The sequence below is a fragment of the Schistocerca piceifrons genome, chromosome 4, assembly GCF_021461385.2.
Source record: "Schistocerca piceifrons isolate TAMUIC-IGC-003096 chromosome 4, iqSchPice1.1, whole genome shotgun sequence".
In the NCBI taxonomy this organism is placed as follows: Eukaryota; Metazoa; Arthropoda; class Insecta; order Orthoptera; family Acrididae; genus Schistocerca; species Schistocerca piceifrons.
Genome location: NC_060141.1, coordinates 669,043,662 through 669,056,995, shown reverse-complemented (window position 1 = coordinate 669,056,995; position 13,334 = coordinate 669,043,662). Strand labels below are relative to the sequence as shown.

The following is a 13,334-nucleotide window of genomic DNA, read 5'->3' as shown; positions in this document are numbered from 1 at the left end:
ATAAACATAATAACATCTTAGGTGGTTTAGGGGTGTAGGTGGAGCAAAGTGTAATACGCAGACCTGCCACCTCACGAGGCGACAATAGCTATTGCCTGGTTGGGTGTCAAATCGAAGTGATTATTTACGTAAATTTTTCTGGAGGAAACAGGGGATCAAAACAGAATATCTGAAATTAATTATAAAACAGTCTACTTCGAAGAGGTTGGTTGTTCAAAACGTGACAAATTTCGATAATCGCGTGGTCATCATCAGCCTTTCAAAACCATTTTGATGGAAAATGGCCGTACGTGGAGCAGAAACTGCTGAATGGTGGTAGTCATCTGCTCAGTCGTCTTTCAGTGGTTCCTGCAGCCATTGTCCATAATATGGTTTTGACGGCCTGAGGATGAGTGTTGTGAAATCACATATTACCACCACCACACAGGCATCATAATGTTGGCATCGGAATTACAAGCTTCCGTTAGATGCCGTCAGCAGTCGTGTGGGATCCAGTAGACCCAATGGAACGTGCCCACTGAGCCACGCCTCCAGCTGCCCTGGACTACCAGTGCCCACTAATACTGCAGTATAGGAGGGCCGGTGACACTCGACTCACTTGCGCTTGGATCCTCGTCGCTACAACACCATCCTTCATGCTAACTTCAGGGAGTCTCTTCCTTAATAATATTGAGAGCTCGATGCCATTTCTTCCTGCAACATTTGTAGTAAGTCTTCATCCGCTTGAAGAGCTACAACGTATGTAAATTTTTTCAAGCTTTCCGCTGTATCCACTCTGTATCCCTCCTAACCTTACTGAATTTTTCAAAGTCGTACACGAAACAAGTGATGATCGAAACCTGTCACCATTTAATAAACGTACCTTTGGGATGTACACTGTTTCATAATTAATTTCAAATCAAAGAAAGATTTTGCCTGCAGGTATTGGTATATCATTTCTTGCTGCTACCACTGTGTGCCAGAGTTAAGTCTGTCATAGAGGTTAGCGTGTGAATAAATGCGCAACTGTCGACACCCCAAGACCATATGTTTTTACTGGTTCTCAGATCTGGAAAACGTTCATCCCAGAGCAACAGCCGAATACTTTGTTGTCAAGGAAGGTCAGAACGGTAAAGGCCCATAAGATATTTTGTTACTGTGCGAGTACTATACAGGTATCATCACGAAAACCGGGCGAGGTGGCGCAGTGGTTAGCACACTGGACTCGCATTCGGGAGGACGACGGTTCAATCCCGTCTCCGGCCATCCTGATTTAGGTTTTCCGTGATTTCCCTAAATCGCTTCAGGCAAATGCCGGGATGGTTCCTTTGAAAGGGCACGGCCGATTTCCTTCCCAATCCTTCCCGAACCCGAGCTTGCGCTCCGTCTCTAATGACCTCGTTGTCGACGGGACGTTAAACTCTAACCACCACCACCACCATCATCACGAAAATTTGTAACACAGTGCAAAATCACTCGCCTTACCAACCATAATTGTAAAATTTTATGTCCGAATTACGGGTTATGGGAAACAGGGATGATCCCGTTGTGTAGACAGTGGCGCTCCATATTATCACACCAGATGCAGGGCCCATGTGACGATCATGTGTTCAAATTTGTTCTTCTTGGAGTATTGATATGCGGAAGCCTCGCTGGTATTGAAACGTGACCAGTACTCTCGAAAGACTTCCAAAACCCTAACCACTTTCATCCAGAAGCCACACCACTGTCACTTGTTGGTCCTCACCACTCGGTATACTGAATGGGAACAAACGAGGACATCACAGATGTTCTGAGGATGGTTTCAGCACTTGGCACAGCGTCACCGAGATCCAGAAAAAGCTGACATGCCAGCTGTTCCAGAAAAATATCCGTAGGTTACCGACTGCTTTCATGCAGCTTGCATCAGCAGTTACGAACTACGTCCTTAACTGTCTGGTAGATGTATTCCAGTCTCTGCCATCTTATTTGGCTTTTACCCTCCACAGCTTCCTCTAGTACCATGCAAGCTTAACAGACGACCTACCATCATCTACCTTCCTCTTATCAGTGTTTTTCACATATTCCTTTCCTCGCCGATTCTGCGGAATCTTTTTCATTCCTCCCCTTATCAGACCACCTAATTTTCAACATTCTATTGTATTACCACACCTCAAATGTTTCTCTTCTCCTCTGTTCCGTTTCTCTCACAGTACATGTCTCACTAGCATACAAAGCTCTGCTCTACATGTACATTCTCAGAAAACGCTTCATCAAGGTAAGACGTATGTTTGATACTACAGAACTTTTCTTCGCTAGGAATGCCCTTTTTAACATTGCTAGTCTGTTTTTATGTACATCTTGCTGCATCCGTCGTGGGTTATTTTACTGCCTAGGCAGTAGATTTTCTTAACTTTGTGATTCCCAGTCCTGACGTGTAAGTTTTTCGCGGTTCTCATTTCTGCAACTTCTCATTACCTTCGTCATTCTTCTATTTACTCTTTAGACTGTTCATTCCATTCACCGCATCTCGTAATTCTTCTTCTTTTTAACTGAGGTTGTCAGTGAAATCAGCGAATCTTATCATTTATATCCATTCATCCTGTATCTCATAATTCTTCTTCTTTTTAACTGAGGTTGTCAGTGAAATCAGCAAATCTTATCATTTATATCCATTCATCCTGCATCTTTCTTTTATTTCCCTCATTGATTCCTCGATGTATAGATTGAAGAATAGAGGGAAAGACTAAGTCTCTACCTTATACCCTTTTCCATCCGAGCACTTCGTTCTTGGTCTGCCAGTCTCATCATTCCCTCCTTCTTCCTGTACATATTGTGTATTTCCCGTCTTGCTCTATATCTTACCCCTATTTCTCACCGAATTTCGAACTACTTGCAACATTTTACATTGTCAAACGCTTTTTCAAGGTCGAAAAACCCTATGAACGTTTCTTTATTTTTCTTTAATCTTGCTTCTATTATCAACCGCAACGTCAGAACTGCCTCTCTGGTGCCTTTAACTTTCCTAAAGCCCAACAGATCGTCGTCTAACACGTCCTCAACTTCCTTTTCCATTCTTGTGTGTATTATTCTTGTATACAACTTCAATGCATGAGTTGTTAAACTTTTTAAACTTTATTCTGCCATTATTTTGCACTTTTCAGCTCTTGTAGTGTTTGGAATTGCGTAGATAATATAATATCAGATGGTAGGTCGCCAGACTCATCCACTCTACACACCAACGTAAACAGTCGTTTTGTTGACACTTCCCTCAATGAGTTTAGAAATTCTGATGGAATGTTATCTACCCCTTCTGCTCTGTTCAGTGCTTTCAATGCTTTTTTTTCTTTTTTTATTAATTTCAGGGTTAATACCGGATCCTGTATCTCTTCTATATCGACCTCTGTTTCTTCTTCTACCACGTCATCAGATAACTCTTCCCCCGCGTAGATGCCTACATTGTAGTTTTTCGACACATCCGATCTTTCGCCGGCCGCGGTGGTCTCGCGGTTCTAGGCGCGCAGTCCGGAACCGCGCGACTGCTACGGTCGCAGGTTCGAATCCTGCCTCGGGCATGGATGTGTGTGATGTCCTTAGGTTAGAAAGGTTTAAGTAGTTCTAAGTTCTAGGGGACTGATGACCACAGCTGTTAAGTCCCATAGTGCTCAGAGCCATTTGAACCACCTGCTCTTTCCTTTGCATTTAACTGCGGGATTCCCATTGCATTCTTAATGTAATCCTTGATTTTCATTTCACCTAAGGCTGTTTCGACTTTCCTATATGCTGAGTCCGTCATTCTAACAATCATTTCTTCTTCGATTTCCTTAAATTTTTCATGTAGCCTTCTTGCAGTAGCTTCCATGCACTTCCTTTTTATTGCGTTCATAAGTCACTTGCATTTATGTATTCCTGAATAGGCCTAATCAATTTTGTACTTCATCCTTTCGTCGATCAGCTGAAGTATTTAATCTGTTATCCGTGATTGCTTCGCAGTTGTCGTCTTTCTACCAGCGATTTCCTTTCCAACTTTTGTGATTGCCCTTTTCAGAGACATCCATTTCTCTTTAACTGAAATGCTTACTGATCTAGTCATTATCACACTATCCATAGCCTCAGAGAACTTCAAGCGTTTTATTCCTTAGTACTTCCGTATCCCACATCTTTGCGCACTGATTCTTCCTGACTAATGTTTTAAACTTCAGCCCACGCTTCATAATTACTAAATTATCATCTGAGCCCCTATCTCCTCCTGGGTACGCCTTACAATTCAGAATCAGATTTCGGAATCTCTGCCTGACCATGATGTAATCTATCTAAAATCTTCTCGTGTCTCCCGGCCTTTACCAACTCTGCTACCGATCTAGTCATTATCACACTACCCATAGCCTCAGAGAGCTTCAGGTGTTTTGTTCCTTAGTATTCTTTCTCAGTACTTGTGCTGTTGTCCCGCTATCCTACTTCAATGGGCTGAACACTGGGTCCTACGCTTTACTGAGAGCTTGGCTACTGTCTCTGTTGGTGAGGCGGTCGGGCATTCGTATTTCAACAGATTCCTTTATAATAAAATCCACAAATTCACGGTCTAGCAAAGACGCTTATTCTACAAGTATCATCTGACGATGACGTCAAGGTACGCCGTCGAGGTATTGCGTTTCGTAAACGACTCTACCCGGCTATACACCCGAGAGCAGTGCGAACAGTTTACTCGTAGGCAAAGTCTAAGATAATAAAAATCATCTGGCGTATCACAACTCGGTAGTGAAAACATAACTAGCTCGAGATTTACATTACGAAAAATAGAGTATAATAGACCAAAAAATGTAACAAATGTAATGATTACTTACTCACAGTATGGGAAAAGTAAGAAAAGACCGAACTAATAACACCGAACGACTCATATAACTGACAACAAGAGTTAACGTAAAATTTGAAAATCTAATGGGGAGTAGCAAAAGCTTATGATTGTTGTAACTATTATTTCCATTGTAAAATGCTATGTTTCTTTGAACAGAAGTCATATTCATGAACTGTCTTTAGAAAAATTTTCATGCAGTAGCCTATTTCTATTAGATCAAAGTTTATAAATGTATTAATAGCGTCCACTTATAGGGAGAGAGGGGAAACTCTCCATTCAAAAATAATTCCCCACGATTCTTTTAAATGTTTAACAATATCACGCTTAGATTTTGATATGTTCGCAAATATCGGATGGAGTCGTCATCAAACTGCTATACTATGACCAGATCACGTAGTGAATATCTGCAGAAAATTATTTTCACCTGTTAGGTCTTTTACTGAATTCAGCATTATACTTACCAGTTTACGAAATCTGTATTCATTACATTGTGAGTTACAATTTGTGCAACGATAAATCTATGGAACTCGATTCCTGAATGTCCATTGTAGTGTCAGATGGTCTGTGTTGATAAATGGGAAGCAATAAGAGAACCATGTGTACGATGGTTGTATGGACAATTTCCAAAAGCAACTAATAATAGAAAAACCAGATCTTCAGAGATTGTAAATTCAGTCTATCAGTTTACTGCCTTTTTATAGATTTTTCCCCAATTGATAACTTTTCCACATTCAAGCAATAAAAAGGGTTTTTGTGCGATGATTATGGAAATTCATTTACGCATTGTAGTTGAAGACTGTAACAAGTATGCGAAAATTGTGGAAGCTCTCGGTTGTACGTTTGATCTATGAAACGTATTTGAGTTGATTAAAAATATTTTTAACCCAGACTGGCCGTGTTTTCTTTCGGTAACAAGTGATTTACGACTTCTTCTATCCACGATAAATGATTAAGTCCGATGAATTGTGTACGTGACATGCACCACCGTGCTCCAGTATTGATGGATTAGAGTAATTGATCTATTTCGACGTTCCGATTTTTCTCAGAAGTCATCAATTATTTATAACACAATTTCGTCCGAGCGGCCAACATCACAGCATGAATGACAGCGAGTTGATAACGTGCGAGAGAAAGTAATCAATTTGGGATAGGGAGTTCGAAGTAGCGGAGCTTACGTCAGTCAGTCTGCTGTAGCTAGCCACTTATACACTAGCGGAAAGTGACTGCACTATTTACACACTTGATACAATGTTTGTCGTGAGAGTCAATTACTATGGATAATTAATCGTAGCGAACAGTTTGAGCATGTGTAACAAAACTGCGTAATCTGGGATCGTTAAATAGTTTCTATTGCTTGCGGAAGTCTCATCTCGGATGATAATATTCCTTACTATCTCTTTTTTTGCCACGGTACGTCAGAGAAAACGCCGGTTATAAGGACTGGATCAGAATATTTTGAACTGGAACCAGTCTTAGTTGCAATTTATTTCTTTATTAACAACGCGCTTCGCCTTCGTGGGGCATCTTCAGATTATCTTAAAATTTTCCTTTTAAACCATACTGAAAACAACAAAACGGCTCTATACTGGACTGAAGCAAGCATCGAATCAGAGGAACCCACAGAGAACTTTTCCTTTTACAGTACATTAAAAACCATAATGCGACTCTATGCTTGATTGAAGCCACAGACATCAGTAAAATTGTACCAGCGGGCCAGAATGGTGCAAGGGTATGACCACACTCACAGAGAAGCGTACATGTTTACACATAATACACAATGCTGCCTGTGTAACTTCACGGCCTCAAAAGGGCACACAGGCGAGCAACGAAATCAGAAATTCTCCAGTCTCGTCCCAACATGATGCTGAGTCAGACTGTTCCCAGAATAGATAACACATGTCTAAGATCTTGAAGATCAAGTTGCACAACGGAAGGAGGATGTCGGCAGCTTTGTACTCTTGAAAGTACTTATCTCCCTAGCGTTGTAAGAACTTAGGAAGAAAGAATTTCAGCGTTTCCACAGAGAAAGGGCTGCTAAGAACGAAAATTTCTACGTATGGAACAAGGGGTAGCAGTGGTACGAGAGTGGCTCATTTTCAGTTGGATTTCATTTCATGCTCCGATCCAGCATTAAGAGGACACTGTATGCCCTATGCCGCCAATGTTACATTATCGAATTTTGTGACCCATTATCTTGGAAACTTTTTAAGACACCAACTTACAATTTTCCATAACTATTGAATGCACCTTTCTAGATACACTGAACTAGAATTATTACTAAAATTGTATTGTGGGGCATGTTATCTTTGTTTTCAAACACTGAATTTTTGAGAAAATTTGGTAAATAAATGAACATAAAAGCAGAACAACTCTGGATATTTTAATTATTCTAGTTCCATAAGTGTTGAATCTCACACTTGGCATGCTGTTATAATTTGATGTCTCTACCTCACCAATTTGATGTCTCAGAAAACGGATCATTTATTGCAAAAAATGTAGTTCAGAGATATTGAGGTTTAAAACTTTTTATTACAAATTCTTATACAGACTTACATTTCTGTGTCTTTTATGCACTGCAATTGCCCTGGCCCATTGTGTCTTCTTCAGTGTCACAACAGCTTAATGCTTGAGTAATTAAAACTTCCGGGCTAAGAGGCCGTGGTCCAATAGTAGAAATACTTCTCCCTGACGTTTCGTTGCCAGCTGCGGGCAACATCATCTGAGGTGAGTCTAAGCTTAAAGCTTGCCTCCTCCTTTTCTTTCTTGCTTCTTTTGTTATTTTCTGAGCAGCTAACGCTTCTTCACGTACACTATGCTCATCCAGTTCCCTCAGTTCCTTAGCTGTGTTCTGTCCAAATCTTACCCCTAACTTCTCCAGAGCTTTAAGTCTTTCATAGTACCAACCATTAAAGGTTATTACAGCATCCGACACTGCTACCTTTAGAGTCATAAGGCCAACAAATACATTATAAGCACACAGCACCACACAACATTATTGAAGGACTCATTCACATTCTTGGTCTTCCCCTATAAACACTTCTTAGTAGCTCAGGATTTGCCAAATCTCTGTAAATTGGTTTGTTTGCCTCCATTACTACCAAAGTAAATGAATTGTTATGTGTAAATTCATGCAGGGTGCCAGAAAATTCAGCTCGAATAAATTTACACCAAGTGTTTGGTGGTGGTGTACACAGACCATGACATGGCTTTTCAAGTACTTCAGAAGAAAATGCAGGTCTCACACATCTGTTTCCAGCAAATTTGCGTTTCTTGAAGTTAGTTTTACGCTTAGTCATTTTCTTTACGTATAAAAAGCAATAGAAGTTAGATTAGTACAAAAATTGCCAATAATCACACTACTTTCAACGAAAACGAGTATCAGAAAAAAGGACTGATTTGTTTATTCTGAGAGGTAGCAGTAGGCACAAAACAAAGCAATTCACAGCCTTTTAGACTGTGTAGCCCCAAGATACGAGTGCTCAAACGTGGCAGTGTATGCATAGCTGCGAAATTTGACATTCGCACGTCGACATTCAAAATACTATTTGAATATCTCACAATTGTCTAATTTTAAATTATTATATACCAAACATTCAGGAAAATACAAAGAACGTTATGGAGAAGAAAACCGAAAATGTCAAATTTCAACGAATTTCATGTACAATGTCCCCTTAAAGATTTAGAGATTTCCCGATTTTCTTAAACTGTGTGAGGCAAATTCCGTGATATGTGCTTTGAAACACCAAGGCTGATTATCTACCCCAATATGACGATACCTCCCAGTCAGGGCTGAGTAGTTGCTCTTCCATACAGCAGCCCATACGAGCAAACCAGTTGTGTCTTTCCCTACGGTTACTCGTACTTTAGGTATTTGGGGTAGCACGGCTATGGTAAAAAAAAAAAAAAAAAAAAAAAAAACCACCTCAATGCAGACATACGGTCGAGCCGCGCACATGTGCTTTCATGGACTGCAGCTATTTCGCTGTAGATAATAAACTGTGGCTGTAATCCTGCAGGTCAGTTGTCTGTGCATTGGCTAGAACTGCCAGTTCATAAAATAGAGTGAAATACAAAATAAAAGTTAAATGAGTAATTTAATAACATGGTTTTTTTAACGTCTGTAATTGGTGTAGACGACAGAGTATTATCTTGCATATGTTTACTTAAGAAAGGGCACCTCAAATAAATGCGAACCGTTCATAGGATACTCAGTTAAAATACAGACTGATAGTATCCTTGTTAAATGCACTAAAATTTAGCTGATAACACTAGGAGAATGCTAAGAAAACCCGAAACTAAAAAATCATCAAATATTCCGAAAACTATGTATATTTCGTGATCACAATACATGAAGTATTGGCTGGCTAAAAATACACTCCTGGAAATTGAAATAAGAACACCGTGAATTCATTGTCCCAGGAAGGGGAAACTTTATTGACACATTCCTGGGGTCAGATACATCACATGATCACACTGACAGAACCACAGGCACATAGACACAGGCAACAGAGCATGCACAATGTCGGCACTAGTACAGTGTATATCCACCTTTCGCAGCAATGCAGGCTGCTATTCTCCCATGGAGACGATCGTAGAGATGCTGGATGTAGTCCTGTGGAACGGCTTGCCATGCCATTTCCACCTGGCGCCTCAGTTGGACCAGCGTTCGTGCTGGACGTGCAGACCGCGTGAGACGACGCTTCATCCAGTCCCAAACATGCTCAATGGGGGACAGATCCGGAGATCTTGCTGGCCAGGGTAGTTGACTTACACCTTCTAGAGCACGTTGGGTGGCACGGGATACATGCGGACGTGCATTGTCCTGTTGGAACAGCAAGTTCCCTTGCCGGTCTAGGAATGGTAGAACGATGGGTTCGATGTCGGTTTGGATGTACCGTGCACTATTCAGTGTCCCCTCGACGATCACCAGTGGTGTACGGCCAGTGTAGGAGATCGCTCCCCACACCATGATGCCGGGTGTTGGCCCTGTGTGCCTCGGTCGTATGCAGTCCTGATTGTGGCGCTCACCTGCACGGCGCCAAACACGCATACGACCATCATTGGCACCAAGGCAGAAGCGACTCTCATCGCTGAAGACGACACGTCTCCATTCTTCCCTCCATTCACGCCTGTCGCGACACCACTGGAGGCGGGCTGCACGATGTTGGGGCGTGAGCGGAAGACGGCCTAACGGTGTGCGGGACCGTAGCCCAGCTTCATGGAGACGGTTGCGAATGGTCCTCGCCGATACCCCAGGAGCAACAGTGTCCCTAATTTGCTGGGAAGTGGCGGTGCGGTCCCCTACGGCACTGCGTAGGATCCTACGGTCTTGGCGTGCATCCGTGCGTCGCTGCGGTCTGGTCCCAGGTCGACGGGCACGTGCACCTTCCGCCGACCACTGGCGACAACATCGATGTACTGTGGAGACCTCACGCCCCACGTGTTGAGCAATTCGGTGGTACGTCCACCCGGCCTCCCGCATGCCCACTATACGCCCTCGCTCAAAGTCCGTCAACTGCACATACGGTTCACGTCCACGCTGTCGCGGCATGCTACCAGTGTTAAAGACTGCGATGGAGCTCCGTATGCCACGGCAAACTGGCTGACACTGACGGCGGCGGTGCACAAATGCTGCGCAGCTAGCACCATTCGACGGCCAACACCGCGGTTCCTGGTGTGTCCGCTGTGCCGTGCGTGTGATCATTGCTTGTACAGCCCTCTCGCAGTGTCCGGAGCAAGTATGGTGGGTTTGACACACCGGTGTCAATGTGTTCTTTTTTCCATTTCCAGGAGTGTAGTTGTGAGTTCAACTTAATGATTTACAAATTAACACACCATGGTACAAAGAGTAGTAACTCAAATTCTAACACATCCTAAGTTCCGTAATATGAGATGTACCAGGTTGAAGTCCTGCTCTGGAGCACATTCAGAGCTCTTGTGAGTTAAGAGTCACTTCAAAGGTTAGAGTGCTGTAGTGGCCGTCCGTTGCCCAGAATCTATCAGCCCCATGACTGAATGAAACAAAGTATCACAGACAGGTCTGCATTCTTTACGAACAAATTCCTAAGACTCCTGAGTCGGTCCCTTCAGCTCTTCATTCGAAAAGTCACAGTCTGCACTTGACTCATGTCGTGGTCTTCTACTGTCTGCTTTTCCATTAGCTAAAGGCAGTCCCCACCAAAAATACGTCGTTGTTAAGCTCTACAGCTGTGCAGATTAAAATAACATAGTACAACAATATTTCAATAAAGTAATGTTATAAACATTCAGTCACACCCAGGCAACTCATATTAAATATAAATGAAATTTTGTCTACAAATAAGTAATCCAGTACTCTTACACAATTGTGCTCACAGTAAATGAGAAGAGATTGTCATCAAATATTGTTTAAACTGTGATATAGGCCTGCGTGTCGGAAGCGTCTTTTGGCATTCTTGTACAAAGGTGGTGTCAGCTAATATATGTAATCACTCTTTAAATTACCGAGATCATCAATTGTAAATAACGTTTAAATAATGGTACTAGCAAAATAGTAAACTGTTCATTAAATAAATACACAAATATAAGAACATGTGAGTTATTCATACTGTTGTCATTTTTTGTGAAATTGTGGAGGATACAATGTTCTGACAAATATTTCCATAATGAAAAGATATAAAAAACGTAATGCGAGAACTAAAATAAACACAGGTATGTAGCTTTGAGAGATGGTTGCTGTAGTGCAATGTTATCATCTGAGGTAATGTGTGCTGCAATCACATTAAGTGTTTAAAGATTGTTAATTCAAAGGTTCATGCTGAAGATGTTTATTCACTGTGAAATATTAACTTCTGTCACTTTAAATACTATGAAATACTGTTATGTTAATGATTGCGCCTCGTTTTTCTGAAATCTCAAATGTTTTCAGATTTGCTTCGTTGCTTGACTGTAAATTGTTACAGATTCTCATAGAGCTGTAAGAAGCCATCTTTCAGCTTGTCTGACGCTCCGCCATTTTTGGTGCATCTCGTGCACAAATTCCATGTGAGCAACAGCTGTGCAAACTACCTGTGTTGTGATTTAGCCGTTTCCAGTGACTCTGCTCGCCCTCATACCACTTCCGATGTACTTTATTCTGAGACTGCGCTTGATGACAAGTAACATTCTGTAGTATGACGCAGGGTGATTCATCGCCCCAGATCACTAGTTTCCTGGCATCCACTGCCCAGTATCAATGCTCATGGCGGGTCCGCCTCCTGTGACATCTAGTGGTCAATTTCATGTTACATAGGGTGTCGAGACACTTTTGTTCAGACAGTGTAGTATCTTCAATTTGGCCTACATCCATGGTCCGCAAGAAGTCGTATATGTTGTAACCTCCCCACAATATATATATCATTCACATTCAGTGTAACTTCCTCACAGATAAATAATATTATATATCATTCAGATTTAGTGTAACCTCCAACAAATTATTGTTTCGTAACCTACCAATAATAAAATGTGACTTATCTCTCAATAAAATTGTGACTTACTCATAACCTCTCAATAATTGACTGTGAATTTAAACTGGGAAATTGTGGACGTCAGCAGTGCTGCGCATGAGCCTGAAAGATCATTCTGAATGAATTGAAAATTGTTACCTCAATGAAGTCGCCGGACAACGCATATATATCTGCTCCTATAAGAAATTTTTCTGGCACAGCCCAGTGCAATGCTTGCCAATAGATCTGTCATGTATAAAAAGAAACTACTGATTTTACTTTACAATAATCGGGATGACCATGGATTGGAGAAATTAGTAAATTCTGTAAATTGAGATGAATGGTTGTCAAAAGTAAATTTTTATAAGAAAGATTATTATTAAGAATTTTTTTTAAACCTTTACATGGGACTTAATATAACAATAGTACATATGCGCGAGGCTGCTTTTACCTTATACTACAATGCTCAGGCACCGCCATCGCTCCCCACGACCGGCCCAGCCAACTCCATACACCAGACTGCTAGCTACTACTTACTGCTACTGCTACTGACACTGCTCTTACTACATACAACACTGCTCTCCGGTCTGAGATTCTCTTATAGATTATATATTGAAGGCAGCGCGTGAGCAATCCATCGAAATTACATCTGCTCGAGTGCGCTAGCGACAAATTCCTTAGTCATGGACCTATTACAGTGTATAGCGTGGGCTGCGACTCGTGTGAGTAATGATTTCCAAATGGACAAAAGCCTATCCTTCTCTCAGAAATTCATTTTGTTTGAACTTAGATTGTGCTCAAAGATGTTACTAAGGCATTCAGCTAACTGTAGATCACCGTGTGCCGTGTAGTTCAGTCCGTCACACAAGAAGACTTAGAGTGGCTAATATCGGTGGTGCAACAGACTTGCTAATGCCTGAGTCGTGTGATGTGCACTGAGATGCTCACATTCAGCAGCTGGATCTTATTCAAGATTCTGAAGAATAGATTTCTATGTGTGTGGATTACTTAACTTCTCAAGGAACTGACAATTTCAGACACTTTACTGCCCTCATACG

At 41.6% G+C, this 13,334-nt stretch overlaps 1 non-coding gene across 1 annotated transcript; it reads left to right on the top strand.

Moving 5' to 3' along the window:
• Positions 1-1,172: 1,172 nt before the first annotated feature.
• Trnaa-cgc lies at positions 1,173-1,245 on the top strand. Its single transcript has one exon. It is a non-coding gene; the product is annotated as a tRNA-Ala (tRNA).
• Positions 1,246-13,334: the final 12,089 nt, after the last annotated feature.